We start from the raw sequence: 22,046 nt of genomic DNA on the forward strand, positions 1-22,046 counted from the left end.
GACGATTGCATACGATCTGTAACCCCCTGGCACCCGTAAAAAAAAGGGGGGTCCAATGCTCTCCATGCTTGTGCACACCGGTTGACCTGCAGAGCCCCGACATGCTGTCAGTTGTCAGTGACAAATGGTTGGGGGTCCCGGATGCCCTGGAATAAAACCTAGTTTCCTGTTAGGTTATATAAACACACACACACACGAGGAATGGAGGAGTCGAGGTAAGGTCATTCGTAGACCAAGTGTGGGTTTAGACGTAAGGGATCTCGCCAGAAAGACAGCAGGTGATCGATATAACAGTCTGAGAACTGAGACAGGGACATCTGATGAATCTCACCCAATACTCCCCCCTCAATAGATTTTTGGCTAGGCTTATCCCAGCTGTATACTGTACTCAATCTTCAACTGCGGGTGTCAAGTGTGCGAAGCTCTTTTTTTTTTTTTTTCCTCCTGCCTTCACTTCCTTCTTCATTATTGCTCAGAGGATTCATTTTCTTTCACAGAAGAGGAGAATAGAAGAGAGAGACAGCAGGTGTTTACCAGTTAATGACCCAGAGTGCAGTGTCTACGCACCGTCTCCATATATACCACGTACAATGAATGAGAGATTAACTTTGCAAAGTTACTTGCCCAACCTCGAGTCAACTCTTTACATTAGATATTTCTGAAAGACTTTTGTCCCCAACATACGTAGATTAAGAGCTATATCTGAAGACGAGTCGGGGACTCGCCATCTGTGCCTCTTTCTAAAGGCGACCGAAGGAGGAGATCAATAATAATATGATGGTTGAGTAATAGTGACGTGATATGGAATATCTTTACATATACATTAGATAATATACATTGGAAAGACATAAAGGGCGACACTAATACTCCCTCTGTTCTGTATTACATGCATCTCGAGGAAGAGACTCAATTTGGGAGAGGGATAACTTCATATAATGCTACCAGGGTGAGTAGGGAGATGTTTATATTGGACCATCGCGACCTAAAGTGTCTTTGGACGACAGATTGTTTTCATGTGGATAATAGAACGACATGCTGTTCTAATAACCTTTTTCTTTGATGTGTTTCATAGACTTAGCTAATCGCAGACTGAAATGATTAAGGACTCCCTGCATGTATATAACTGGTCGACCTAAAATTCCAAAGCCTAATCGAAAGTGTAGTAAGATATCATAGTAAGATATCATCATTCTACAGTTACGTACTCAAGAATATAACAAGCGTATTTACAGGCGACAATGCCAGACCTCTCAATATCTATGATCCCAAGTTATTGAGGTTAAGCTATCATTAAAAGGAGGAGACATCAACATGACATTTACGTGCTCCCCCCGTGCCATATGTCCGATGTAGGAAGAATATAAAAGTCGAAAGGGCAATCTCTTGCTAAACCGACGATAAAGCAAGATTTATGGTCGACAGCTGTTACATGGGCCGTAACGGGTCTTGCATGAATTTTGCGAGATCATTTGGTGGGGAATATTATGATACTGGCAAGAGAAATGTCTGAGAATCTATATGTCTCCTATTGGCTGTGGTACGCAGGGAAGAAAGTCGAACTGTAAATGAAAATCTGTTGTTAGATCTAACAGGAAATCCTAATCTATGTTCTCCGTCTGGCACCACCTACTCCAGGAAAGGACTTGAACTTTCAAAGTTCGACGCAAGATAATGTTTGAAAAGGTCAGGAAACATTTCTGCGACCTGTTTGGTGACTTGCCGTCCTGCAGCCAGAGGCTTAACTCATCGTATGCACCACTAAAAGGCATTCAAATTCATGTTCCCCTCCTCCAGCGGCCTCCACCATAATGCAGTTACCAGACCCTCGTCGTAATACGATTCGAGGGAAGGGCAGACTCCAGTTTACTGGCAATGTAATGATTAGGGATGTCGTTTGGCTGAAGAGCTATAGTTACACTACAGGAAAAGAGTGTGGGAGGCGAGGTTATGGACGCTCTCAACTGTACGGGTCACCAGATTGTATTATGGGTCCCTCCCGGGCTCTGCTGACGCATCTACTGGTGAAGAAGTGAACCTGCGCCTCCCACACTCTGCTGACGCATCTGCTGGTGAAGGAGTGAACCTGCGCCTCCCACACACTGCTGACGCATCTGCTGGTGAAGAAGTGTACCTCCGCCTCCCACCCTCTGCTGACGCATCTGCTGGTGAAGGAGTGAACCTGCGCTTCCCACACTCTGCTGACGTATCTGCTGGTGAAGAAGTGAACCTGCGCCTCCCACACTCCGCTGACGCATCTGCTGGTGAAGAAGTGTACCTGCTCTTGCCTTACTCTATTCCTGTTGACTCGTCTGCCAGGCAGGACGTCTGGGTGAGACTCGACTCCCTTACTGTAGGACCACTGAGTCCTCTGCTAGGAGGAGGGTGCGACTGTGGTCAAGCCTCTCGATCTCTTCAGACCATTTCGTAACTGCTATGTCGAGCAAATACTGTGAGTCTCAGGCTCTGTTCTTGTTCCTACTAACACGTCCACGAGGGTGAGGTGTACGATCACTGCTCCCGCGCCTACAGGACAAGGAGGACTGTATGAAGATCATCCTCCTTAAAGCTTCCTGCAGAAGTGAGAATTTTAGAAAATACGTCGATTTAGACGAATTTCTTTAATATCTTCTCGTGTGTGTTGCTTTCTTATATTTTGTGTCTCAGCAAATGTACTATTTCTTTCGTTTCTGACTTCACGTTTTCCTGTTTCATTTCATGGTTTGACTTCTTTACTCTGCATGTGGCGTAAACTCTGGGAGGCCCACACAAATGCGTATATACGTGGGAATATTTGCATACGCAGACGGAAGGAAAACTGTCCTTCTAAGGCTTCCAAGACTCAAAGCAAAGCTACTGCCAACCTTGTCCTTATTCATCCTTCCCCTTAGGATTCAGCAGGACCCCCTAATTCTTGCCTTATCTTTAGACCTCCACGTCTCTATGAGCTTTGTGAATCACGCTATGACATCAAGACATACGAAAGTTTCCCTTGTGAAATCACCATTGTTGTCCATCACAGTGTCCACAAGGTCTCATACACTGGGGTGTTAAAACCCTGTGTTGCCTGAAAGCTCCAACGCTATACCAGCTTTACAAAGGGACAGAGTAAAAGGATAGGGAAGATAACCATTAGTGACCTGTGGTAGAGTCCTACGCTCGCGACATCCCAGCTGGAGTGGCCCTTCATGCCGACTCCCAGGTCACTCACAGCCAACCAGGTATCAGGGACTAAGACTACTACCGGTAGACCAATGTCTGGTAGATACAGGCTGGCTTTGTGAGCATCAACCACTGGTGGCGACCGACAGTTCCTGGAGCTTCCAGCCCTCCGTACACCCAAGTCTTGTTCCAGAAGCAGTTGGCGACCGTCCGTACGTACGCATGGAAAATGTTCCAGTTTTACCTCACGTCACTTCCTGGATGGCAGAGGTTTAGTTCCAGCACCACAGGCTGGGGTGTGGGAGAAGCTGAAGCAGGCTTCACATCTCCTGTCTCCTGCACTGCCACGGGAAGGTGAAAGTACCACAGGAAATTAGACAAGGAAGTGGAAGAAAAGGTTTGGCAGGCTATGTTCCAACTGGGAACTGGACTTAACGAGTTCGCAGTCAGGAAATAGTTTAAGTTACGAGGCTGTTTATAACAGGAGGACTGTCTGTATAGTCTGAGAACCTAACGAAGGAACAAGCGTTTCCACAAAACCACCACGTATAAACCATGTGAATTCGTCAACCTTTTTGAACGTATTAGGGAAAAAAATCAGATAAGGCAAGACTTTGTTATTCTTAGAGGTTAAGAACACTGCGACGATTTCTGGCGACTGGCAAATGTGACTCGCTTTCTCATTCATATGTTTGATAAAACATTTACATGACTGCAGGAGACAGAGGACTGCGTGTACTGGAGCCCAGGAGAGACAGATGGTTGCATGCAGCACGTTAGGGAACATGAAAGTGCCGACAGCAGAAGCCAACAAGACAACAATATGCGAGCAACAACGGTGAGGTGGCGGTGGGGGGCTGACTGACTGGCTGGTGGTTGGCTGTTCACGGGAAGAAACGAGTTGACGTTTCATGCATGTAGCTGACGGGTGACAGATGACGGGTGACGGGTATCACGTCTCCCTCACCCACCTCCTTCCTCCTCCTCTTCTCTCTCTCTCTCTCTCTCTCTCTCTCTCTCTCTCTCTCTCTCTCTCTCTCTCTCTCTCTCTCTCTCTCTCTCTCTCTCTCTCTATCTCTATCTATCTATCTATCTATCTATCTCACACACACACACACACTTGTCACCAGTCGGGTCTGTACCTGGGGTTGGAATGGGTGGCGTTCCTACGCCCGTCCTGCTGATCTTTATGCTACCAGATGTGTATGTGTGTGTGTGTGTGTGTGTGTGTGTGTGTGTGTGTGTGTGTGTGTGTGTGTGTAGTGTTTTTGCTGTATGAACGGGGAGGGTAGAGACAGGCCAGTAGGATTCGACAGGTGAAGCATACGGATTTTTCCTAATTTTGAAATGCGTTATTTAGTTTGCTTCCCCCATCCTGAGCATTGTCATCTGCAGGCATTCCACACTGCAGGCATTCCCAAACATCCCTGAGTATGATGGTACAGCCTCCATTCACGTCCTCTGTGTACACGTCAGTGTCTGTGCTCCCTACATGAAGAGACTTTGGATGGAGACGACTTAGGATGGAGACTTTGCCTCTCTCTGGAGCACTGGGACCAGCTGGTGAATCAGCCTCACCATCAGATCAGCAGGTTCGTCCCTGCTGATGTACACTCTGGTGTCCCACCGTCCTCACCATCAGATCAGCAGGTTCGTCCCTGCTGATGTACACTCTGGTGTCCCACCGTCCTCACCATCAGATCAGCAGGTTCGTCCCTGCTGATGTACACTCTGGTGTCCCACAGTCCTCACCATCAGATCAGCAGGTTCGTCCCTGCTGATGTACACTCTGGTGTCCCACAGTCCTCACCATCAGATCAGCAGGTTCGTCCCTGCTGACGTAATCTATGATGTCAAGAGCCATTGTTGTTATAAAGACACATTGCTGTCGATTTTAGTGCACTGAAGACGTCCCGGATCCAGACAAGAACTATACAGGTGAAGATGACCAGGACGTGTGGATCTACAGTGGGGCACTGAACGTGTGGGCACATGTATTGACCTGAGGCCTCCAGAGGGTCAGAGTGTTGACCACACGACTATCGAGCCCTTCACCTCACCACAGACCTGTTGACCCTGTAACTTCTGCACGAAGCTTTTGACCCTGCAGTCTTAACAAAAGAGCTTTTGAGACTGTAACCTTCCCACAAAGTTATTGACCCCTGTAACCTTGATATGAAGATTCTGAAACCGTAACCTTCCCACAGAGTTATTGACCCCTGTAACCTTGATATGAAGATTTTGAAACTGTAACCTTCCCACAAAGTTATTGACCCCTGTAACCTTGATATGAAGATTTTGAGACTGTAATCTTACCACAAGGTTGTTGATCCTTTAATCCTACCACAAGTAGTTTGGCTGGGCTAATTGGGCAATCACCGTGGCTGTATTGGTATCAGTCCTCCAGGTAGCGTCCTGCCTCACACTGGCTGGTCCAAAGCCACATGGAAGCATCGAAATGTTTTATTGGTGAAACGTAATTGTAGGAAGCGCTCGCCTGGGAAATTCTTTCACACCTGTTGCTGATGAGAAGGCATCATTTCATGACGCAGTATCAGTGAAACAGCATAAAGTTGGTACATGATAAAGCCACATTTACATAGTTCATCTCTGCACTGAAGGGAAGATGGCTCGACATTTCTGCCAAAGTTTCTACGCAGTATGATGATGATGTGAAATATATGGCACTCAAGATGTGTCTGGTTGTGTTGATGTAGGTGCTGCTGCAGCCAAACAATAATACACCATGAGACAGACGTCAAGTGTAGAAGGTACAGGTGGAAACCATGAGACAGGTGTCACCTGCAGCAGCCAGGGGTAGAAACCATGAGACAGGTGTCACCTGAAGCAGACAGAGGTAGAAACCAGGAGACAGGTGTCACCCGAAGCAGACAGAGGTAGAAACCACGAGACAGGTGTCACCTGAAGCAGACAGGGGTAGAAACCATGAGACAGGTGTCACCTGAAGCAGACAGGGGTAGAAACCATGAGACAGGTGTCTGCAGCAGGTAGGAGGAGATCCCAAAGACATGTATGCAAATTCTAGCGTGCGTGGATGTTTTATGACTCCTGAGGGAGGAGGTAATGGCACGGACTGCTAAATGGGGAGGGGGGAAGGATAATTATAGCCGCCGTGGCCAGGGAGATGGTGGGGAGGGAGTGAGGGAGTGAGGGAGATGATTGCTGGAGCTACTGTGGGCAGGGTTGTTGTAGAAAGAGAGCCTTGGAGTGAAGGGAGAGGATTGTTGGAGGTGCTGTGGTCGGAACTGTAGTGGAGAAGCAATTCACGGGGGAGAGAGATGGCAATGCCAGGTCCCTGTGGCATTGCAGAGTGGAAAGGAGTTAGATTCTTCCTCATATATTCGAATCTCAACTAAGCGAATGGCTGGTATGCTTCGATCCCCTTCCTACGGATAAATATATATATAATCCATCCTGTGATGCTCACTTTGTAGAAAGACAAACCTCTTGAATGATCCGGGAATCTGTGCTTGGGCTGACCCGACGGCCGACGCTCTCTGCAGAATATCAAATAAAACACATTATCTAACCCCTTTTGTTCCTCGATCCTTTTCTCGATTCTTGACGTGTACTAAGACATTTTGGCGCATTGAGTCACTACCGTTAAAAGTTTATGACATCCATAAAGGGATATCTTTCTGTGTACTAATTACCTTTGAAACATAGTTGTTGGCTTGTAATTTCTCCTGGAAGGCAAGTGTGTGCTCGTAAATCAGGGAGCTGCTTGAGGAATAGGGACGAAGCCACGCTCTTGTACCCGGGAACAGAACTCAGGACAAGTTTGCAGTGAGTTCTCGAAAACTCATTATTACATGCGATAATGAATCGTTGTTAATACCTTCTCCAACTTGTCTTCGTCGTTCCAGCCATACCCGCATTGATCTTGTTCTCTGGAAGGACTTATGAAAAGTACCCTCAGTAAGTGGGAGGCGGGGATGTTATTTCCTGTGTGGCGGGGTAGCGACAGGAATGGATGAAGGCATGCAAGTATATGAACTTGTGTATATGTCTTTGTATGTATATGTATGTATATGTTGATATGTATATGTCTGTATATGTTGATATGTATATGTATGTATATGTACGTGTATGGGCGTTTATGTATACATATTTGTATATGAGTGGATGGGCCATTCTTCGTCTGTTTCCTGGCGCTACCTCGCTGACGCGGGAAATAGCGATTAAGTATAATGAAATGAATAGATAGATAATGAAGGTGTTCTACTCGTGACGGCGTGAATCCAAGGCAAGCTTACCCGATGTAAGATCAAGATATAAAGAGTATATTGTGCTACTGAACCTCATGATCACATAACCAATACGATGTAAAGGGTGTTTAGATCACAGAAAGGAATCGAGATCCCAACTATCAAGTCGCAATCGTATCGAACTATCTGAGGCAAGATTTGATCCCTTTGTGTGTCTCTCCTCTGCGTGAGAATAGGTTGGAATAGCCTCCCCGAGGCTCATACGAGACATACAATGCATCGACAATGCTGGTAACTCACTGAAAAGTGATGCCACATCGGCAAAAGTCTTTACGAGAAACGCCTCAGGCCTTCCTCGTGCTCTTCATCTTTGGCTCCACCGAACAGATATTCTTTGAACGACCCGAGGCAAGAGTGATTGGACTGGCGGATTATTGTCGTTAAGCCTACCATCCAGAGTAGTGGGCGAGAACACTCCCTAAGCCTTAGTGTGTCGACTAGCCAGTCTACGTGGACAGCTGCTTTTCAGGAGACTTGAATATCTTCTGCACGTACATGGTTCCTACCTGGAACGGAGAACGGGGATGAGGGAGTAATCCACTGGATTACATGTCTGGAGACGGAGTCCACTGGCCTCCATGTCTGGAGACGGAGTCCACTGGCCTCCATGCGTGAAATAAGGTGTTACTCTATGCTGAAACAGCATAATTTCAGTCGTACATTTGAAAGGAAAACTTGAAGGACATTTCATCTAGGTTTCCGAGGCTGCCTTTGCAATAGAGATAAGGTCTTATTAGAACTTCTTTCCGGTGTTGGTTAAACTATATCATGATCCGATGGAAACTGATCGCTCGAAGGTTTTGTTCCAATAGCTGCATCGTGTTTAGGCAAGTAGTCATTTTCTACGTCTGTACCAATTCACAGGTATATTGCAACCCTTTCTCAATTCTTATAGTAGCTACAAGGAGTCAGCTGTTGCTCTGAGGAGCACCTGGTGATGCCAGGTTAGTTAAGGTGCTTTACAGTCTTGTACTTGTACCTAGTGTGAAAGACTCACGAAACACTCAGTAACGGAGGGATGGGTCCAGACCGTCACAGAGATATGGTCAAATATGACTCGCTGACCCAATAGTGTTTCCAGACATTTCCCGCCACTACACCACGATGGACGGCAGAGGTCGCGTTACACTTTAAGATTTACCAGCAGAAACGAAGCCTCAATGTGCAATGAGTGACGTTTCACTCTCGGATTCATAAGGTTCGAACTCTCAGCAACGGCCAGTCATATGATTCGCTCTGAGGTTAACAGGTAGATTTCTGCTCTGTTTCAGTTTCTTATATGAGCAGTAATCTTCAGCATGTGAGTCTGGTAAACGAAATTACGTCAGACATTTCTCATGCCTACCTGCGCTCAGTTGATCATTCAAAAGTATTTGAATTTGATATAAATCCAGGAAGGGTAATCAGCACAATGATTAAGGTGATCTAATGAAGGAAGTATTAGTGTAAATATGGCCTTCGATCTCAGTATTTCAATCATGAAGTTGTTTCTGTACTTAGAACTTCATGTATATGATTCAACTGAAGTAATGGAAAATACGTCGTATAACATGGAGTTTGGCTCGATATCAGAGATATACTTTCCATTGGTAAGAAAAAGCAGGAAATAGATTGTTGATCGGTGTTCGTTTGGTACCATTAAATCCTTTAAATTTCGAAGAAAAAAAAAACAATGTATTCGTTAAAAGAAATGAATCATATTTTTTTTTCCATCATCATTCACCAGATACATCGTCAGGTAACAACACCCACTATACAACCTGAGGTCTACAATACAACACAGGGACTTATGATGACCCCGTAACTCTTCACCAGAGACACGATGACGTGGTGTTGTTCTTGTGGCGAATGTTGAATCATCCTCCTGGCTGACCCAACCAGCTTCATGACGCTCTGGCACTTGCTGCTGCTGCTGCTGCTGCTGCCAGCCAAAGACAGACTGAAAAGATGAGTAATATTCGTCTTGTGAATAAGGGGGAAAAGTTATGGCTATGAATAATGAGTCAAACTGGGCTCTATGATAACGTCACTCCTCGACAGATGGGTGTACGGAGTGGACCCTGCCCGACTCTCCCACAATTGTTGGACGATAAAGCAATATATGCATGTGTGTATTGAGGGTGGAGGGGCGCGACTCTAGCAATAGGAGCGTGGTGTCCATGGTGGTAGGAAGAGAGTGGAGTGCTTGTAGACGCAGGAATAAAGAGATTTGCTGTTGGTATTGGAAGTGAAATAGTGATGGCATCATATGGAATGGAAAGATATGAGCAGCAAGAGTAGATCGATAGATTGTTAGATAAGTAGATCGATAGATAGATAGATAAGTAGATAGATAGATAGATAAGTAGATGGATAGATTGGAAGTGAAATAGTGATAGCATCATATGGAATGGAAAGATATGAGCAGCAAGAGTAGATCGATAGATTGTTAGATAAGTAGATCGATAGATAGATAGATAAGTAGATAGATAGATAGATAAGTAGATAGATAGATAGATACATAGATGATTTTGGTATCCTTGACCCAGCAAAACCAGATTCTTTCTCTCTTTTTCATTTCACGACTTCAGGTATTCATTCGAATTTCATTGGGTCAAAGGTCATTAATAGTGGTATATGAGTCAAAACTTAACAGGAATTAACGCGATCCTGGGTGGGGTTTTTTTTCCTTTCTTTTTATGATTCTTTGGGAGGGACGTCCACATTCAACTCACAAATGTCGACATCCCTCATTAAAACTAAGGTTTCTCACCTCCCTCATCCTTAGGAATTCAAGCAGGAGGAAGGGCTGTATCATGCATCGACATCGTCCCAATGATGATTTTAATAGGAAAATCTGGGGTGGGGGAAGAATATGACACACGACTCTAATTTCGAATTATCTTTTCTCGTGTTCGAAGGCAGTCTGACGGAGAGAGAGAGAGAGAGAGAGAGAGAGAGAGAGAGAGAGAGAGAGAGAGAGAGAGAGAGACAGACAGACAGACAGACAGACAGACAGACGTCCTTTCATGACGATTCTCTGGTAACGTATTGAGCCTTGTCAGTTATGTCATGGCCACCCATAGGCACCATGTCCAGTCCTGGGTTCGGGCGATCGTCTGGTGTTGACGAGTGGGACTCTTCGCAGCTGACCCAATCCTCCCCCAAGAACACAGAACGCTTTCGAAAGCGGTGGTGGTGGTACGTTCTGATCCTCTGGATGAGGGCACCAGAGGTCCTCACATCAGGCACTTCGCTTCACTGTGCACAGCAGAAACAGACAGTGTCATCAGCGCATTTGGCCCACAAGACTAGCATCAAAAGCCCACGAAGTTAGCGTTGTACGCGCACACACACACACAGACACACACACACACACACTCGGCAAGCGTGACACTGAACCCACTATATGTAGTCAAAGTTAACCTTAAGGATAGTGTGAAGATGAGTTGAGGACCGAGCCTCACGACGCTCAGTGCCAAACCTGGTGTCACTTATAGCCCAAATCCTCTGAACTGCAAGGTATCCCATCTCTTCTCCAAATATTCCAGGGAAGTTTGGAAATTTTTAAACTAGGTCGACGGGAGGAGGAGGAGGAGGAGGTCCAAATGACATCATTTCTTATCTTTCTAGAGCGAGAATGAGGTGCTTATGACCAGATCATCTCCTGTCACTATCAGAACTTTGTATCTTGTTTCCTTCGCGGGGAAATCTGCCTGGACGCAAATTTGGTGGCTTATTCCCCCCCTCTCAATAGACGGAATCACTCACTGTCACCTGCAGACAGTGAGTTAATTTTTCGACTTGAATACCATAAAGAAGGGATTCCTGTTTTCTCTTCGATTCCTTTTAGCCGGTTCATTACCTGAGTATAGAGAGTCTGCAGCCTGATTGATCGTATTTCTCAGAAAAAAGAAACGATAGTTTAATCATCATTGAGAAACAGTTTCTCTTACTGTCAAACGTATGTGGCTCAACAGCTGATTCGTCATACCACAGGGGTGGAGACTAGCCCTCTCGGCACATTTCAAATATAAGACGATCTCAGTATCCAGCAGAGCACCGAGGTGTGTGCGTTCAGATCGCCTTCTTTACCTTTTCTGCAGAAGTAGTGGAGGATTTGTGGATCAGCAGGTGTCTGTAAGAAATACCTCGAGAAACAAAAGGATTTCTCAGTGGCATTTATGGGTGTGGAAAAAGCACAAGAAAGGATGTATAGAGATGTTTTGTGGAAGGTCTTACGAAGATATGGTGGAGGAGGAAAGTCTCTAGAAGTATTGAGCGCCAGCTGAATTATGGAAAGACTTTTAAAAAGTGTCATACGAACAAGCCTTGGGATGTCTTACCTCTGTATAACCTTTAGACCACCACAAACTTCTTTCTTTTCTAACTTTGAAGGTTCCACTCACGGACAACAAGGCCAGAGCATAAAAGAAGTATAGAAAGGGTCATGAAAAGGAAGAGACAAGGGAATGCGTTTACGAATTCTGGAGGAAGGGGGAAAAAACCTGTCTTGTAAAATGGTCCAGGTCATAGCTGTTGGGAAAGACAAGGAAAGGGTGAGAGTTCCAACGCTTCGAGGTGTAGGGAAAAGATGATGCTCGAGGCATGTCAAGCAGTCATGTTATCCTCTTTACTACCTATCTTTTTTTTTTATTCTAAACCAACTTTGTTACCCGGCTTTGCACGCGAAAAGAAAATGGCTTAAAAAAAAAGTTTCATTTGAAAATGGTCATAGTTTCAAAAAGGCTTTCAAAGGCCAACTGTTGACAGAATTGTAATCTACGGTCACATCTGATATGAGCATCATAAAGCTGCAGTAATCTTGAACCTTGACAGGTAGCCTTTTTCTTCTAGCCTTCAAGATCAGGCCTTTGGGACCCTTAGAACTTGCCTTTGATCGTGAAGGTACCTCCAGAATCATCTGAGGCTGTCAGGTCGCCTGTTTTGAATGAACACAGTGAACTGTATGGTATCTCAAAGGCTTGGATGTCATTTGGTGGCCTCTATTAACCTCTTATTTGCCTTCCCAGCCGATGTGTAACAGCTGAAATTCTGGGCTAGAGTCTGGAGCCTATAAATGCTACGTAAAGGATGTCGTAAAACATCCTTGGAAATGTAGATTATCCTGGGGTAAATTTAAGACCATCATAGAAAACGTTCGCCAATTTAGGGGAGACTTAAGACATCATAGGAAACGGATGATAATAACAGATATGACCAAATCCTTGACCTGCATTTGGCAAACGATATATGTGACTGCCTTGGTGCTTCTCTTTCATAGTATTTGGGATTATTTTGAATAAATCAGGTAATTAAGATAGCAGTGACGTTTTCCAGGTTTTGAACTATGATAATGCTGAAATTCTGTTGAATTTGTGTTTCAGAAACAAATTCATGGAACATATCATATCTGGGAAGAGTTTATGCCTGCTAGATGAAAAAGGCAATGCAGGTATTGATGTTTTACCTTCGTACAAACACCGTTAAGGGCAAAAAAAGAATGAAAAAGAAAACGACATGGAGAGTGTCTGAGATAGAAAACGGATGCAAGCACTGAAACCAATGAGATCACTTCCATGGAGGGAGAGACAGATATTGGAAGGGTAGTGAGACATACGAGAGACGAGAGAGAGAGCGAGAGGGAAGGAGTATAAGTGATACGATCGAATTTGCAGAACAAAAGGGGTTGAAACCTTTTTTAACAATGACGTCAATATAAAAAGAAAACGAATCAAATTACCAAGTTGATCTAATGTGTACTGTACTGCTTGTGTCGTAGGGTTCACAGTGCTCCGAAGCTTCGTGATATCATTCGAACTGCTGTTGTTCACTGGTTCGTGAGCCCTCCTACAGTATATCTTAACACTCTGTCTTAATGGCATAAAGTGAGGGCTGGAAATTCATAAGTGGAATGAAAATCAGGATAAGGACTCCAGCGAGGGAAACTTCCAGGATCCATTTCTAAAAACCCGACTTCGTAAGTTTCATTCCTAAAGTTTGTACGATATCGAGCTAAGTGTCTCTAAGAGGAAAGGACCCATGGCAGAGGAGAAGCCAGTGTGAGGTCAGGCGCACTGAAATGAGGTCAGACTAGTTGGTGTGTAGGTTGGGAGGGGTTGATGAGCGGTCAGAAAAATGGATGCGTGGCTGAATTATCTACAGAGTGGCCATGTATGGTCATGTGTAGCACTTAGGGGATCAGAATGCTTGGACGGAGTACGAACATGATTGCAGAGATGGTTTGACTTGGTGGCTAGATGAATATCAGAGACATGCAGTGTGGATCCAGACGCGCCAGTCATAGTTTGGGAGTCAAAGTCAGTTCTGCCATCTCCCAAAAAAATAATAAAGTTTTCGTATATGTTGATGTGGGAGTCGTACAAGCTGGATATGGGGTCAGGTGAAGCTGGATATGGGGTCAAGTGAAGCTGGATATGGGATCAAGTGAAGCTGGATATGGGGTCAAGTGAAGCTGGATATGGGGTCAGGTGAAGCTGGATATGGGGTCAAGTGAAGCTGGATATGGGATCAAGTGAAGCTGGATATGGGGTCAAGTGAAGCTGGATGTAGGATCAAGTGGGGTACACGACCCAGAAACAGATCTTCCACAACAGAGTTTTATGCGAGACCGAGACGACCCTTGGCAAGTGTGAGGACTCAGTTCTCCTCTCTGACTGGTGAGGGCCTCATTACCGCTCCCGGGATGACGACGCCTTCCGTTACTCACTCCCTCTCCTCGCCTGACCTCCTCCTCCTCCTCCTCCTCCTCCTCCACACATCTCTTGTCCGCACCTTCACCTGGTCTGACCTCCTCCTCCTCCTCCTCCTTCACACTTCTTTTGTCCACGCCTTCACCTGGTCTGACCTCCTCCTCCTCCTCCACACGCCTCTTGTCTACGCCTTCTCCTCGTCTGGCCTCCTCCACATGCCTCTTGTCCACGTCTTTACCTTGTCTGGCCTCCTCCTCCTCCTCCACCATACACATCATCATTAACTTTGTTCACTCCACCTCACTCGGTCTTCCTCACGCCTCATGTTACTCATACCTGATTACAGCTTCCTCATGGCTTCTCCACCTCAACCTGTCTCTTTCACATCTGTTGCACGTACGAAACGTTCATAACACTCAACATAGCGACCTTCACGTGCCTGTTGTGTATACCTAATGGTCACTTCGGCTGATTTGGCCCATTTCACGTCTCTTATTTCTTTCTTTTTTCTCTCTCCACCGTCCTTCCCTTCTGTCGTCGACTGTGTGTTTGTTCCTCCACATCGCTCACCTCCTACAGGTAACTCCACTTGGGTGTGACGCAACCCGTCAACGTTTCATGTGGCTATTTGTAACATAAGGAAAAAAATATGAGAATGCGTCTGATGTTCTAGGTGACTTGTACCCCGATAACTATCATTTTGGTTTCTGATCTGCTTGACTTTTCTACAAGTCTCGCCGATCCTTACTTCTTACTGAAACTCCTCGTGAGTCATCTGAATATGCGATGTGTTTACTCATACCATAATTCTGAGCTGGGGGTTGTCACTCAGAAATCTCGAGAACCAGCTCATCCTCCGAGAGGCAGAATGGCAGAGTTTACGTCCCGAGTGTGGCGGCTTACCACACTATCACAGGCAAGATGTGCACCTCCTGTCTACCATACGCCACTGGGAGGAGCAGGGAAGTATAGTGCATAGATATAAGGCAAACGCTGACAGAAAACCTGGCTGATGGCTCGTATTGGTCCTCCTATACGCCAGGCACCTGTAAGAATAAGAGGACCATTAAACCATAGTCAAAGTGGTGGAGTTGTGCTGTACACCTCAGTTGACTGAGCAATGGATAGATGGAAAGACAGTGTCTAAGCCAAAGCTTTTCCTAGAACATCGTTGGAGACGCCGAATGACCTAAGTCTATCATAGAAGTCGAGTGACATTATTAAGTCATCTCTATTCTCACAATTGTCTGTGTGCCTCAGTGTGTTATAGTCTCAGTCCATCAGGATACATGTAACGAAATAGAAAAAGAAGTATTCCTGCGTTTTCTTTCAATACAATAATTTTTTAATCCTAAACTTAATCTAAATCGAGTATCTATCGGATAAGAGCTTTATGGACTGGTGATGAGATTCGATGCTGTGTAATATCAACCACCACGTAAATCTGATGATGATATGATACATACCATAAAATCTCAGTCACTTGATCAAGACTTAAGAGAATAAAAGTCTCTCTACGAGAGTATTCGAAGAAACAACAAAAAAAAAAAAAGACTAAATTCAAAGCCCACTATTTGAAAAAAAATATATGTCACGGGCATTTATAAATGGGTTCTTTATATTTCAAAACAGTGAAATGAGGTGAGTCATTGAATGTCCTCATTTACTTTCGTGCGTCCTTTATAGCCATTTGAGGCAACCATTGAAATACGAAGGGAAAGGTTAAGAGTTCTCTTCAAGTGGTCATAAAAGGCACAGTTGTTAGAATGGAACTGCTGTTGTTTCCTCATTAGCAGTGTGAACTTCCGTGGTAACTCTACCATTGTTTCTGACGAGAGCACAAGAACCAGCAGAGGTCGAGGGAGGGAGGAGGTTATACCTGCACCTCACTGAAGACCAAAGATCGTCCAAGGTCGCAAGAGACGTCGGAGGACACATGAGCTCGTGTTCTCAGCCTCACACATACTGCCCAGAATTCTTGATGTTCTCTTGTTCTTTTGTTCCCCGAGTAGAATGAATCATGAGGGATATGTCGAGACGAATCACTACTGATTCGTTGTCAATTCATTGAGCAGAGATGTTCAAGTCATTCGACCGACGTATCCACTGATTAATATTTTGTTTGCCTCCGTCAATCACCCTTAATAACAAATGTGTTGTCATCATACTTGCAGGCATTGTCGTTCGTCTATCTCTTCCTCGAGCCTTGTCATTATTACTTATCTATATAGACGTATGAAGACATTATTAGAGGAAAATTCCGTGTGAAAGATCGATAGAATGACAAAGTATATATATATATATATATATATATATATATATATATATATATATATATATATATATATATATATATATATATATATATATATATATATATATATATATATATATATATATATGAGCACCTAATGGTAAGATGATAATAAGAAAATTAAAGAACATAACAAAAAATATTAGTGACTAAATATGCCGTCGTATTCACTTCTATCAACATTAAAGAAAACCTGCTTCTAGCTTACACTATACATATGTATATATATATATATATATATATATATATATATATATATATATATATATATATATATATATATATATATATATATATATGATCACATTAATCTTCTGGACCTTGGGAGAGTGATATCATCTGTGTGTGTGTCAATAGCTGGGTTGATATACATGTATATATCCTAGCCTATGTGTGGCTGCAATGCTATGTTGTGAGCTGTAGTTGTGTTGCTATGTTGAGAGCCTTGGTTGGAGTGCTATGTTGAAAACGACAGGGGAAGCAATTTAGGTTTGATTTATGATTTGATTTTTGTCATCTGTTCTGAATTATGAGTAAAGCATTTTGTACTGAGCTGCGCCTAAAGCGTTTTTGTCTTTGCCGTTGGTTGAGTCTCTTTCGTTAGAATTATGAATAATATCTCTTAGTCTCAAAAATGAGTGGAGCTTTTATTTTTGAAAAGCGGGAGAGATTTCCATCATGAAGTGATTTGAATTTGTTTTTTTCTTCTTCTTTCCCCTGTGAATGTTGGATAAGCTTTTGTTCCGAGTTATCAAGTATCCTATTTTTGACATGAATGGGTAAGCCTTTCTTTTTCTCATATGAATGAAGTCTTTTGTTTGGATCTGCTGATGAAACTTTATCTTTATAAAGTTGAGTTTCTGTAATGAATTATGAGGAAAAGGTTGAGAGAGAGAGAGAGAGAGAGAGAGAGAGAGAGAGAGAGAGAGAGAGAGAGAGAGAGAGAGAGAGAGAGAGCTGTGAGGGTAGAGCGTTGTCTGGAAGTATGAATGAGTGTCTCCTTAATCTGATTCATGAGGCAAGCTTTCTGCTCTGGGCTGTGTGCAAAGTTTTTTCTCTTCAGTTTTGAGGTCTGGCTGCTGGTGTCTGTTTTAGTACAAAGAGAAAGAGGATGTCTCTCCAGTCTTGAAGTCTGGGTACTATTGTCTGTTTTAGTACAAAGAGAAAGAGGATGTCTCTCCAGTTTTGAGGTATGGCTACTAGTGACTGTTTAAGTACAAAGAGAAAGAGGATGTCTCTCCAGTTTTGAGGTTTGGCTGCTGGTGTCTGCTTTAGTACATCGAGAAAGAGGACGTCTCTCCAGTTTTGAGGTCTGGCTACTAGTGTCTGCTTTAGTAAAAAGAGAAAGAGGACGTCTCTCTAGTTTTGAGGTTTGGCTGCTGGTGTCTGCTTTAGTAAAAAGAGAAAGAGGACGTCTCTCTAGTTTTGAGGTTTGGCTGTTGGTGTCTGTTTCAGTACAAAGAGAAAGAGGATGGGTTTCAGGTCCCTGGTGTTTCACATCCTCGATAAAAACAATGTCTTGATGTGCGGATGAGAAAGATTCGTGCCTGGAGGAAACATTTCTCACCCAGGGAGTTTCGTAGTTGATGGACGCCAACGATCAATGCATGAAAGGTTATGGCCTCCCCCAACGCTTATGTCTCTTTTGCCTCCTGTTGACCTGCGACCTTCATGATTAATGTATACGATTAATCATCAGGTCAGCGAGTTGGTGTGATGAACGATATATCGCGTTACATTTCCCCAATGTTGTTTTTCACCGCTGTAACCAGTTCAGGAACCGAAATCCTTATTTATCTGTAAAATACACATTTATTCCACAAACGTTTCTCTCTTTCCTTAAAGAATGAACCTCTTCTTTTCTTAGCTTATTTTAGGTTATTTTGGGTGCTTTCTTCGGCCACATTATGGGATCGCTTTTTCAAATGCAGCTTCCAGCAGGTCATGTATTTTTTCAAGGAAACTTCTTGTGTTATTTGGCCAAAAAAAGAAAAAGAAAATCTAATTTTTTTTTTTTATCGTTCTATGAGTAAAACTCGTTTCCATTCTTTTTCATTGTTTCTCATTTTGCTTCGACGATTGGAAGAAAGCTTTTCCTGATTCCCTTGGCGTCCCTCTCTAGGGGGGGTAGCGAATACGTGTGTGCTTTGTTGTTGCGTAATGGAGTGTGACAGAGGAGGGAAGGCCACTCAGTCCGGACGCCGATCTCGAGGTTCGGTTCGTCCGATTGCAATAGGAGGGAGGTGGAGGCGATGAATCGGGTATGTGCAAATGACAACAAGAACTAATGATGCAACAAGTTGGATAGGATAACCAGCCCAGTTATGTAGATATGGTCACGTACTTTTTTGATCAACCAGCCTAGGTATGTGGTTATTGTCACGTACTTTTTTGATCAACCGGCCCAGTTATACAGATATTGTCACGTACTTTTTTGATCAACCAGCCCAGTTATGTGGTTATTGTCACGTACTTTTTTGATCAACCAGCTCAGTTATGTGGATATTGTCACGTACTTTTTTGACCAACCAGCCCAGTTATACAGATATTGTCACGTACTTTTTTGATCAACCAGCCCAGTTATGTAGATATTGTCACGTACTTTTTTGATCAACCAGCCCAGTTATATAGATATGGTCAAGTACTTTTTTGATCAACCAGCCCAATTATACAGATATTTTCACGTAATTTTTTGATCAACCAGTCCAGTTATACAGATATTGTCACGTATTTTTTTGATCAGCCAGCCCAGTTATGTAGATATTGTCACGTATTTTTTGGATCAGCCAGCCCAGTTATGTAGATATTGTCATGTACTTTTTTGATCAACCAACCCAGTAATACAGATATCGTCACGTACTTTTTTGATCATATTTTTAACTTTAAGTAACAGTATTATCTGATGGATGGGAATGCAAATGCTGGCACTGTTATCTTAAGTTTATTATCCTCTTCCTCAGTGACCCACTATCATCGCTGTGGCTGGCTTTGCCTTCTATCAGCAGATATTAGTCAGTTGCTCTGAAAGACCTTGAAGTGTCTGTGTTACGAGTCCCTATCTCCTCCTCCTCTTCCTCTTCCTCCTCCTCCTCCGCTTCCCTTTAAGGTCACCACAACAGGAAGCTGATGTTCCCTAAGGTCCATACTACCAGAGGTCTGGCCCAACTCCTGAAGGTCGACACGCTTAAAGGTCATCATTGCCGGAGATCACCATTCGTCAAGGTTATCACTCGATGAAGCTAAGTGCTTCGTGAGGGTCAACATTGTCCAGCTCCACCGAATAAGTCCATTGAGTCAACAAACCACGGTGTCATCACTTCTTTTAACGGCTATTAGTCCTTAAGATGAGCACATCATGTGGTCACAATTTCTCCAGGTCCATATTCGATAAAATGGTCACGACTGCATTACATTACCATTTCCTGATGGCTATAACTCCCTTGAGACAAAAGTCTCTGATATCATCATTTCCTCTCTTCGTAATCAACCATTTTCTTTCTTTTATTTTTGCGGTTAGGTAAGGGAGTTCTAAGCATTACACTTCATTCTCTAGAGCAATCTGATGACCTCCAATGCAAACAGTTCTTTGAAAGAAGCACAAAAAAAATGAGCAACCACCACTTGCCATAACATGAAATTAACAAAGACAAAGGGTTAATTAATACCTCTACGGTATAAGGATAATAGATGACTCGAAATCAATGAGTAAGGAACTTATGAATCCAGAAAGTAGGGAGAAGTTTAAAAAAAAGTTGCAGGATGAGAGAAAGTTCAAGTGATGGAGGGCCGGGCCCTCACGAGCGTCAGAACTCCCTGTGTCATACAAATTGGTAAATAGACATTTGACAGAAATAGAAGCAACGCCTTCATTTATGAATGGAAAACAGATCGATCGAGTGAGATCGAAAGTCCTTGTAGGTGTTGCCTTCCTGGTCGTCCCCCTACATTCACAGGTCACTGTGGGTGTTGCCTCCTGGTCGTCCCCCTTACAATCTCAGGTCACTGTGGGTGTTGCCTCCTGGTCGTCCCCCTTACAATCACAGGTCACTGTGGGTGTTGCCTCCTGGTCGTTCCCCTTACAATCACAGGTCACTGTGGGTGTTGCCTCCTGGTCGTCCCCCTACAATCACAGGTACCTGTAGATGTGGCCTTCCTGGTCGACCCCCTACAATCATTCTGAGGGAGTAAAGCAATTCACACTAACGTTGTGTTCCCAGGACGGGAAAAATATAGGTTTTTCTATCGCTATTGTTTTCAAATAAATTTTTCCCCTCCCTCTCTCTCTCCTGAAATTCCAGTCGGCTGTGTTTTTCTCCTCCAACATACGACTGAGGTAAAAGAACAATGTTTCTCCTCCAACACCAATCAAAAGAAAGCACATCGGGTGTAACACAGCCTCCCGCTAGTCCACTAGGGATTGTCATCCAACTTGCTCCTGTGTGCCTTCACAAAAAATTTGGGCAGTGATGGAGACTTCCAAAGCCGTACTCCAACGACGATGGCACATATTTTTTTTTTTTCCCTCCTCTCCTCTCGTCACGTCCCGACTGAACACTACGGCACTTGTGTTTGTTATTGTTGCAGGTTAATGGAGTGTGAAGGAACAGCAGAAGCCACTCAGTTCTGAACCACTTACGTGTCTTGCTGGAGGGGAGGGAGGTTGGGGTGGAGTGAGGGAGAAATGGGAGAGGAGGGAAGAGTTAGGCAGAAGTTAGGGAGTAGTGGTGAGAACGTGGAGGGGAGTTGGGCAAATGATAGGAGTGTGTGAGACCAGACTGAGATGATAGAATTGATAGTGATATATATACATATTCTTTCTTTCATATTATTCGCCATTTCCCGCGATAGCGAGGTAGCGTTAAGAACAGAGGACTGGGCCTTTGAGGGAACTTCCTCACCTGGCCCCCTTCTCTGTTCCTTCTTTTGGAAAATTAGAAAAAAAAAAAAAACGAGAGGGGAGGATTTCCAGCCACCCGCTCCCTCCCCTTTTAGTCGCCTTCTACGACACGCAGGGAATACGTGGGAAGTATTCTTTCACCCCTATCCCCAGGAATATATATATATATATATATATATATATATATGTATATATATATATATATATATATATATATATATATATATATGTGTGTGTGTGTGTGTGTGTGTGTGTGTGTGTGTGTGTGTGTGTGTGTGTGTGTTATAAAAGCCTCATTTACCCTTATGGTGTCCAACCTTCCCCCATTCCATCCCGTAATATAAGACCTCCAGACACGCCTATGAATAATCCACATTTCACTGTATTTGAAATGGATGTATTGGACATTCAGCTTAGGGGGTGGGTGACATGTGATGGTATGTCTTAACGTGTTCGTCAATATGGGGATAACTACAGCACTTCCTTCTGTACTGCTGTGGCGCGTCGAGTCCCGTGGCGACATCATGTGACGTAGATATTGGTAGTATGATGATGAGTTCCTTCATGATCTCATGACGCCGCCACCACAGGACAAACGAGAATTGAGTGAGGCCCAGCGATCGCATCAGTGATGACATACGTTTAGCCTGCACACACATCCACTCCTACCCTTGTACCACCACGGCACCACCTGC

The sequence above is a fragment of the Panulirus ornatus genome, chromosome 35, assembly GCF_036320965.1.
Source record: "Panulirus ornatus isolate Po-2019 chromosome 35, ASM3632096v1, whole genome shotgun sequence".
Lineage (NCBI taxonomy): Eukaryota > Metazoa > Arthropoda > Malacostraca > Decapoda > Palinuridae > Panulirus > Panulirus ornatus.